The sequence below is a fragment of the Agelaius tricolor genome, unplaced genomic scaffold, assembly GCF_023055355.1.
Source record: "Agelaius tricolor isolate 1412-34295 unplaced genomic scaffold, bAgeTri1.0.p SCAF_1, whole genome shotgun sequence".
In the NCBI taxonomy this organism is placed as follows: domain Eukaryota; kingdom Metazoa; phylum Chordata; class Aves; order Passeriformes; family Icteridae; genus Agelaius; species Agelaius tricolor.
In genome coordinates this window covers 97,486,546-97,496,797 of record NW_027269261.1, presented here as the reverse complement: position 1 = coordinate 97,496,797, position 10,252 = coordinate 97,486,546, and the positions used below count along the sequence as shown (strand labels likewise).

Genomic DNA, 10,252 nt, shown 5'->3' with positions numbered 1-10,252 from the left:
ACCACCGGCCTCTGCTTAGCCGCCGGCGCAGCCCTCTCGGCGGCGGCTCCGGCACCCGCCGCCCCTCGGCGCCGGGCAGCAGGAAGCGGCGCTCGGCCGGCTCCCAGCGCCCCCCCTCCCTCCCCGCCCAGCGCAGAGCGGGCGCCGGCGGCACGGGCCGTCGCGGGAGCAGCAAGCGCTGGCGTCGGATGCCTGCGCTACGCCATCCCGGTGCTGCCGCGGCCTGGACTCCGAGGGAAGCACGGGCGATCGGCGGGCAGCGGTGGCCGCTCCTTTGTGTCCCAGGTCGGTGCCGGGGAGCGCCGAGGGGGTGCAGGGTGGTCGGGCAGAGCGGCGGGACCGTGTCCGTCCCCTCCCGGAGGGGTAGGGCAGGCGGGCACCCCTCCGTGGCCGGCCTGTCTCTGGGGCCGCGGGCATGGCGGGCGGAGGACTTGTTTGTGTCGGTCTGACCCCCCGCTCCCCGGCAGGAAAACTCGGGGAGCCTTTCCGCAGCCCGACCGGGTGGGCGGCGAGCTGGGGCGGGGGCTCGGCCGCCTCCGCCGCGGGCCGGGGACTCTTTCCGAGCCCCCGGTCGGGGACGGCTCGCGGCCCTCGGGAGCGGCTCGTGGCCGGAGAAGTTTCTGCCCAGGCAGCGTTTCGCCGCCGCTGTTGATTGTTTATCGCTCCGAGGCGGCGCCGAAAATAGGTCAGAAATAATGTCTCGCTCGTCCCGGCCGCGAAGTGTCCGAGGGCCGGCCGTGGTACTAGAAGCTGCTGGAGGCAATGGTGCTTTTCCCCTCCTTCCTTTCCTGAGACATACGGGACCCTCACAGGGTTTGAAACAGAGTCGAGGGGGCGTTAATTTTTTTCTTATTTATTTATTTTAAGTGTTGGTTTCTGCGTGCAGTGTGGAAAGTTGCTGGCCGAGCGTTAGGAATAACTCCCAGCTATTTCCTGGTGCGCGGAGGGCGGCACTGGCGGCTCCCGCCTCCCGGTGCGAGCGGGAACAGCCCGTGCCCCTCGGAGCGCCGGCGGAGCGGGGCAGGGCTGCCCTGCCTTCCGCAGATGCTCCTCACCCCCGCTGCCGACCCTGGGATCTCGGCAGCGCTCAGTTAACCTCGGGGCGCGCTCGGCAGGATTTGCATGATCAGTAAGCGCTCTGGTGGAAATAGTGTTCGTTTCTCGTATTATTTCAAGCAAAAATTCGAACAGAACCAATTTGAAAGCTTTATTTGATAATTATGCATTGCAAATATACTGCTTGGAAGAGACGTTGCGTAGTGTAACAGATTTTTCAAAAATTGTAATTGGGGGATTTACAATTATGTTGATACTATACCCAAGGAGATATTTGTGCTGAAGTGTTTAAACCCACTTCCCCTTTCTCCTGGTTACAGAGAATTTTGCTGACTGAAACATAAATAAGCTACTATTTGAGATCTTACGTTTTATCAAGTAGAGTGGACATAAATGCCTATTTTGTTTTACTGGGTTTTACTTTTTTTTTTTTTTTTAAGTGGATCTTTCAACTTGCTTAATGTCTTATAAATAGGCAAAGCCTGAGGTAAATTCCACATGCACCACCTTTTGGTTTGCTTGCCTGATAGCAAGTAGCAGATGCTGCAGAATCTGTATTACTCTGGAAGGGAAGGCATTACATTTTCATCCATTAAATAACTCCAACTTAGCAGTTTGACTGTGAAGATAAAATTGCTTGGCCCTTGCTGAGGGATAAATAGCACAGCCCAAACCCAGTTCAATAAATCTCTGGTTTGCTGGAATATTACGGCTTTTTTACAATGAAAGAATTCTGGATTTTCTTTTACAATGAAAGAATTCTGGATTTGTGGAGGAACAAATTAGGTACTCCAGCATAGTTTTTATTATTCTGTTCAACAGTTCATTAGAACTGAATTGTTTTGTAGGAAGTGGACAATAATCTGGGCTCTGGCTGCATCTTTGCAAGTACTTTAAATGAGTGAAGGACAGAGTTGTGATCTTGTTCTGTTTCTTCCATATGACTGTACCAGTAGTGACAGTCCGAGTACCTGCATTTGGTATGTCAGAGCACAGCTATAAATCTTAGTCTGCATTTTCCTTGGGTGGACCAATTGTTTTCTTTTTCCCCCTGTAAGTGGCATAAGTCAATTCTTAAGCTTTCCTTTGGCAATTGATAAAGTCAGACAATACAAATTTGAACTCATTCTTTGGAGTGGTTTAAATATCCCTTGTGTGAAATACAATCCTACACTACTGTTGAGAGTTGACTGATATGTGAAAATACTGGTTTTGGACTTAAATTAGCCCTTTATTAATAAAACTGATTTGTTACCTTCAATTCAAATTATGGTCAATTTGACTGGCCTGTATAAGGTTTGGCATGAATAGTAATCAGTAATAGTAAAGTGCACACAGCAACCAAATTCTGTCTTCAAAACTGTGATTTTGAAAATGTGCCAGACAAACCAACACAGTTGTTGATTCAATTTGATCCGGTGCGATAGAATTTACTTTTGTTTTGAGCTAAGCAAAACCTCAAAAATAACACATTGGGCTCTGTTCAGATTTCAGAAGAGCTAAGCCCTTGCATCTCTTCTGAAGCCCCAGTGATGATGAGATGCTGTTACCTGACACTGCAGTCTTGTGGTTTTAGCATTTCCCTTGGCAGCCCATGGGGTTCAAAGCTCAGTTCCAGGACTGTCTCTGGTGCTTTTTTCTCACAAATATAGAATTAGTGAATTCAGTTCCTAAGCAGGGGGAGATGTGAAAACTGAGATCCGTTGCTCACTCTGACGTTCCTTGTTGACTTTGCTAGTCAGTTATCTGCTGAGAAAGACACTGACAAGTTCTAGTGGACTTGGTTGTGGTTTTGAGATATGATAAGCACTCTTTGACAGGATGTTTCTATCAGTATCTCATTCTCACCAGGCTACAATCTGGCGTTTTGGTGCTCTCTTGCTGGAAGTGATTAGAAGGGGATATGAATGCCACAGCCATCTGTCTGCCTGGGGAGGTGCACAGGAAAGCAAATCCTGGCAGAGGAATGAGGCAGATTACTTTGAGTGGCTAGGTTTTGAACTACTGCAGGTAAAGGTTTGGGAGCCCTTTATGAACTCTGACTCTTGCACTGTTTTTTCCTTGAAGAGAACCTGCTTGCCTACACCAGCCTAGGAGGCAGGTACCCAAATGTTTATTAATGTAATGCTGAGAGTACTGGTGCCTGTGTCTCTCTCTTGGACTGGTTGCTGTCCCAAATAAATTTGAAAGTTAACTCAGTACCAAAGATGGACCTCAGTGTGAGAATCAACAATCAAGGGTTCTGAATTCTTGTTACTGTTGACCTTGTTTCAGTGTTTGAAGTTGTTATTGTGATAAAGACTGATGTTACTCATCCTTGCTTGGTAACTGTTTCATCTGGTACTCTGTGTTTTCTGTCTTGAAGTCTTTTTTGTTCTTTTTCATCTCCCAGTCCCTACACACTATAGGACAGTCTTGGCAGAATATACTCTCTTGCTAGCCAGGGTGGAAGAGTTGCAGTTTTATTGTGTGGGTTTTCCTCTTCCCCTTTTTCTCTGTATGGAAAAATACAGTCTCACTAGTGCTTTGTTTTCATGACAGGAAAGATGAGTGGCACCTGTGTGTTGACCAGCCTTTGTCCTTGATGGATATTTGTTTTGACAGCCTGTTTTTGTATGTCAGTTACCTCTGACAGGCTGTTGCTTAGAGAACCTGTAGCCTAAATAAGTACTACTGTGTCAAGTACCAGCACATGAATTTATTTTGGTTAGCTAAGACCATAGCTCAGAGTTTCTTGAATTATTAATTATTTAATTTTGCATTCAGTATTCCTCCTAATGAACAAGCATGGAAGGTGTGATTTTTTTTTTTTTTTTTTTTTTTTTTTTTTTTTTTTTTTTTTTGTTAATGAAAAGTTTGTTTATTTTGCAATCTTCAAAACTTTTATAAGTTCCTATATCCTGGTGGTACAGTTCAGTGGTTACAGTGGTAGTGCTGGGTTGCCATTTGGACTTGATGATCTTTAAAGATCTCTTCCAACTTTGATGATTGCATTCTATGGTTCTGTAAGTCACAATCCTGCTGCTTTAAAACAGGAACAAGAGATTGGTGAAATCCACTCAAAAGTCACATTTTTGGTCCCTTTGAGCTTGTTACAATTATACAATGCTTCTGAAAAAATACTAGTTCTATGTTTTTCTGCCCCAGCTAGGCAAAGCGGTAAAGTATGTCCTTACATTCTGTTAATATTAATGTGCCATGTGTTTTCTCCTTGGCAAGACAGGTGATTTTATGTTTGCTACACATCTGGTGATTTTGGCCTTCTCTAGCATTTTGCTAAGCACCTTTTGAACACATTAATTTGTTGGATACGTGTCATTAAGTATTGTGTGTAGAAAAATAAGTTACTGTAGAAGTAGGAACATAATTAAATATTTATGCTTTTGTTTATAGCAAAAGCAGTTGGTATTTAGTAATGTGTTGCTGATATTTGTAAATGTCTGTTGTACAAACTGTCTTCCTCAAAGCACAATGTGTGGAACTTTTGTGGTAACAAGAGTATGCAACAAAGAGTATACAAGAAAAAAATCTGAAAGGGAGGAAATAAGTTTGCCATAGTTTTGGGTCAGGAAGAAGTCAGGTGAGCTAATTGTGTTTACTTCTAGCAGGAAATTTGTGACAGCATTGTTCTTGGAAAGAACAGACAGAGAAATAGGAAACAGAATCAAATCTCACAGAGCTCAACTTACAAGTGGAACAAAAGTTGAAAATGTTAATGCAAATTGAAATTGCATCAATTCTGTTTTTTATTAGATCGTTTCAGTGCTTTTTTTATAATGGATTTTCTGTAGAGGTTTTGAAATTGGAACATTTTTAATGCGAAGAATTTTGAACTTTATATTGTGCAAGCAATTTTGTTGGAAACAAGATAAAAAGTTTCACTTACCAGTATTTCTTACTAAAACGAAATAAAACATGCCTACATTTCTGAATTACAAGTCTTGTATCAGAAAGAAAGGAAAGCATACAGATTTTGCTGTATTTAGCTTTCTAGTGAAAAGTTATAAATTTGTTAGCTCTAAAACTATAGAATTATACATGTATATTTGTACATATGTGTGCATATGGTTTGCTGAATCTTGTTTGTGAAATAAATCACAAACCTGTACACACCATACCCCCAAATTAGGAGGAAATCTATAGCATTCAGCAGTTAATTTTGCCGGAGGATTTACACTTGACCTCTGACATTTTGAAATAACAAACTGACTTGTTCTCCAGATGCAAGTCTGCTTACTATAATCACAACCTGTTCACGTGCTGTGACCTCATGAATTAATCCACGTTACTGACAATGCCATAGGTCACTCATTACCTGTTGCATAAAGGATGTTGAGAGATAATGCTTTCTTGTGCTTTCTAGCTATAAAATAAACTGAATTCCCTTTATGCTTTAGATGATTTTTCTAAAGTTAATAAGAAAGGTTTCCCTTTCAGTTTTCATGTTAGAATGGCCTGCAGTACATTTTCTGTCTTCTTTCTATTGAAATTTACAAGGAAAATGTTGTTGTATTTGTGCTTCTGTAGAAGAAGCTGTCCTTTCTCCCCAGGCTGTCAATTCTGTTATCACTTGATTATTTTTCTGCATAATGATTGTGTATTTCCATGTAAAAAATCAGTCTAAACAATGTAATTAATGCTCCTGAGTTTTAGTAGTTGCATATAAGCTTTTAAACTTAATTATACTTGCTTTTCTGTCTATTTATATGTGGCCCATCTAGCTTTCTATAAATGCATATATATGTTTTTAAAAGATTTTCTGGGTAAATTCTGAGGTTATAGCTATCAGATGATTCAAGAGCTGATGTTTTCTGGCACCTCTGACCTTCAGTCCCTGACTGCAGTGAAAAAATCCAGATTGAAACATGCCAAGGTATTGAAGATATTTGAAGTACTGAAACAAGAAACCATAGATAGTAGAAGACATATTTTACTGCTTTACATGTAAAACAGCTTAGAGGAAAACAATCTTTTAATGAGTGAGGTCAATATTAGATCTGAAAGTGGAAGTCAGGACCTAGATCTCCACATTTGTGGCCATTCTTTCATGCTGGGATTCTTTTTCTTATGAAGGCCCTTGTTGCTGGGGCAGAAGCTCTGAGCCATAGGGTTACCTATTATTAATTTTATTTTGCATGTCCTTAAGAGACAACCTGTGGAAGGTGCATTGTGTATCTGTGAAATTGGTTTGAGTGCCAGCTAATGCTACTAGTGTTTGAGCTGAATTTGAGTCTGTGACTCGAAGCTCTAACAGATGTTACCTGCCTTTTGATGGAAATGTGTAACAGCTGATGAAGTTTAGCTAGAATGATGAATTTTCATCGCCAGTCACTTTGCTCTTCTCAGGTAGGAGAGGAAGGAACAATAACCTTTTGAAAACCAACTAGCCGTGCTATCAGCAGGGTAGAGAAAGCCTCTGATGATTTTGTTCCTGGTTGTTGGGCCTTTTTTTCCCTGAATATTTGTGCTGTATTTAAGGGGTGGTACTTGTTCTAGTTGTAGCAAATTTGAAAGCAGCATGTGAGGGATTTAATGATTACAAAACGTTAGTACAAGAATTTCTAACTAAACATGACAAGTAAATTGTAGCAGAAAAGGAGTGAACAAAAATTGTTCCATACAAAACACTGTCAAAAATTGTTTAAGTAGCATTGGTGATGGTTCAAGCTAATTCAGAAAACAGTTTTCTGATTTGTTTTGATGTAACCCTGCAAGTCTACCCATTGAAGTTGCTAAAGGTGATAATTAGATTTGTTTTGTTTCCAGTGTGCTATTTTGGAAACAGAGTCTTGCCATTTTAGGTTTGTGTCAGTGTTTTTAGCAACTTATAACACGTCAGCATTGTTCTGTTAGTGAAATGCCATGTGGGGAGCCGAGGTAAGAGCGCATGAAGCCTTCAAGCTGCAACATAAACAAAAGCAGATCTTGAAACTGAATTTGTTAATGCTATAATGTTAATACTTGCCTGTTTCATAGGGACTCTTTAGTAAGATATTCTGGCAGTGCCGTGGGGGAGGAGCAATGCCAGCGCTCTGAGGAAGGGTTGCAGCCTGTGGAGCTCAGATGGAGCAGGCTGTGCTGACTGGGGCAGCCCTGTCGCTCTCTTCCTCCATGACAGGGAGCAGAAGAGCCCTTCTTCAGCAAAAATGGTGCCTGTCTCTGGACACCAGATGTGTTGGCTGGTTTCTCTGCAGGCAGAGCATGTTTTTGGACCTTTTGGGACAAAACTGCTGGAAGCTGCTCAGCTTTCCATCCTTCCGTGCCTCCTTCTGGAAGGAGATGGCCTGGGATGCCAAGGAGGGTTCCTAGGTGAGATGTTGCCTCCCTGGGAAACCAGGCCTGTGAGTAGAGAGCAGAACTTGTCCTGTGGGGCAGAGGGAGGTGAGACTGAGCTGCTGCTTGGGCTCTGGGGTTCTGTCCACCCATGGAAGAAAGTGGGGCAGGGGTAGGGCGTTACTGTCCAGCTTTTGAGGTGAATCAAAGAAAGGAATGAAGGGTAAAAATACCACCTCAGGAATGGCTGTGAGAAGGGGCAGTTTCTTTCACCCTGCTACTGAGACCTCTTTGCTTTGCTGTGCCAAGGCTGTGGCTTATGGAGGCTGAGGTACAACTGGCCAGGGAAGCGCTGTGCTGTGCTGTGCTGCTGCGCACTTCCCTTCCCCGTGCTCCATGGCACTGCTATTTGTGGAGCTGTGCTTTGAAACCGGATAAGGAAGTGATCTGATCAAGCCCTGCAAAAATAGATTATTCTAAAATGGTAACTAATTAATTTTAAAATGCTGTCCCACGAGCACTGTGTTGGCAGTGTTGAGGGGGCGATTGTATTGATGCTGTGAAGATGTGAATGAGCACCTGAGGCAGAAACTTCTGAAGCTGTTTCTAGTGCAGAAGACTCAGTGTAGTTTCCTGAACAAAGTTGGCGTAAATTCTTGCTATGCCCTCACTCACTTCTTCAGGGTTAGATGTTAATATAGATAGGCATACTCTGAGATAGATCAGTGCAGCTGTTTGTGGAAATCATGCAGTATTTAAATTAGTGAAATGTTGCTGTTTAAATTAAAAATGAAAAAAGCTAACCAACTGCCCCCCATAACCCCCAGTATCTTACAAAGTAACCTCCAAAATATCTGTAAAGGTTTGGTTTGGTGCTGTGGGGCTTTTTGCCTCCCACAACTGCTAGCACAATTGCAGAGATGGCTGTTTGTGGCGTGGGTGCAAGCAAGTCTGCAAGGGTAGCAAAAGATTTAACTGTAAAAGGATTTAAATTAAAGACTTTGCTACTGATATATAATGTGCTGTTTTCTCAGGGTGCTTACTGGCATCCAATCTTCTTATAGTGTGCATGCTAAGATCTGCTCAGTTTGTTCAAGCTACCATCACAGCTGTCTACCAGTGCTGATCAGTGTTATCTTTACTTGACACTTGTTTCTTTAAAGACTTTTTTTGCCTGAGCTTTTCTCAATAAAAAAGCACACACAGTACTCTGCATATTGTGTTTAGTGCCTTCTCTTCTAAACAGTGAAAAAAAGTAGAAAATGATTAAATTTTATTGCATTTTTTTTCTTGGGAGTGGGAAGTGTGGGTTGGTTGGTTTTATTTGTTTGTGGGGTTTTTGTTTGATTTTTGTTGTTTTTGTTTGTTTGCTTGGGTGGTGTGTGTGTTTGTTTGTTTGTTTTCTGTTAGGTCAGATCTGTTTTGCTCCAGGCTTCAGTGGCAGAAAAAAAGACTGTGGAACATTAAGGACAGAGCATTAAAATCTTGTGCTTGGCTGGTTTGGGTAATAACTAAGTGAATTTATTAGTTTAGATATGTTTCAGCTTGGTGCTCTTTGATTTGGAAGTGCACAATTCAAGCTGCTGGAGGTGCCACCTGAGGTTGCAGAGAAAAGTATTTCTTCCTCATCTGGTCAGTATGAAGATAAGTGAGCATCAAGAGAGCTTAAAGCCTTGGGCCAAATTGACATGTGGGTGTTTGTTTGCTACAATATGTTTTTGAAAAGCTTTAATGCACGTTCTGAAATACTTCTTATGACCTCATTAGGTCATGGCTTGCAGTGGCAGTCTGCTAAATTGTCCTTCAACTTTGCACATGTATCATTCTACCAGAACTAAATTGCACTTTGAACTAGAATAATATGGATTTGACTGTAAAATTAGTGCATGTTTTGTGTAGCAGAAAGATTACAGACAGGGTCTTAGAAGAGGGGTCAATTGAAGAGAGGGTCTGACACACTTCAGTGTCAGAAAATCATTAACAAAGGAAGAACAAAACAAGAATATATTACTTTTTTCAGGTGAGTATTGAATAAAAACTATGGGTAGATGTTATAAGATGTTAAAAACAGTGTTTTATATTTCCAGTTTTTAGGGGTTTTTTTTTTTTTTTTTTTGCATTGAAGATCAAAGAGGTAAACTTTTAACCTAAATTTATGTGTTATAATGCTTACCTCAATTTGTTTGTTAAAACGGTAGGAAACTGGAAACCAAACCCCAGGGAAATCAGTAATGGTGTGGCCAGCAGGACCAGGGAAGTGATTGTCCCACTGTACTCAGCACTGGTGAGGCTGCATCTGAAATCCTGTGCCCAGTTCTGGGCCCCTCACTACAAGGCAACCATTGAGATGCTGGAGCGAGTCCAGAGGAGGGCAGCAGCGCTGGTGAAGGGTCTGGAGCACAAGTCCTGTGGGGAGCTGGGGGTGTTTATCCTGGAGAAAAGGAGGCTCAGGGAAGACCTTACCACTCTCTACAACTACCTGGAAGGAGGGTGTAGCAAGATGGGGGTTGGTCTCTTTTCCCAAGTAATAAGTGATAGAATGAGAGAAAATGGCTTTAAATTGTGTCAGGGAAAGTTTAGATAGGAAAACTTCTTCACTGAAAAAGTTGTCAAACACTGTAAAGGAGTGCCTTAAGACAGTGGTGAGATCACCATCCCTAAATGTGTTTAAAGAAGTGTGGAGTTGGCACTTGAGAACATGGTCTTGTGGTAGAGATAGCAGTGTTTGGTTAAAGGTTGAACTTGATTTTAGAAGTCTTCTCCAACTTTAATGATTTTGTGATTCTGTGAAAAAAGTGAAGTCAGGATTATGTTTTTAAAGATGTAGTAGATATCCCCAAATCAGCTGCCTTTATATTGGGTTATTAACATTAGGTGTTGAAAAATAAAATAGCTTTTGATACAGTACTCCTCTGTATTTCTG

At 42.2% G+C, this 10,252-nt stretch overlaps 1 protein-coding gene across 2 annotated transcripts in view; it reads left to right on the top strand.

Moving 5' to 3' along the window:
• Positions 1-224: 224 nt before the first annotated feature.
• The window catches only part of FAM135A (family with sequence similarity 135 member A), a 79,758-nt gene continuing 69,730 nt past the window's right edge, over positions 225-10,252 (top strand). For both annotated transcript variants that reach the window (XM_071445081.1, XM_071445076.1), the window contains exon 1: positions 225-285. The gene's annotated coding sequence lies outside the window, so the exon portion shown is untranslated. The remainder of the gene's footprint in view (positions 286-10,252) is intronic.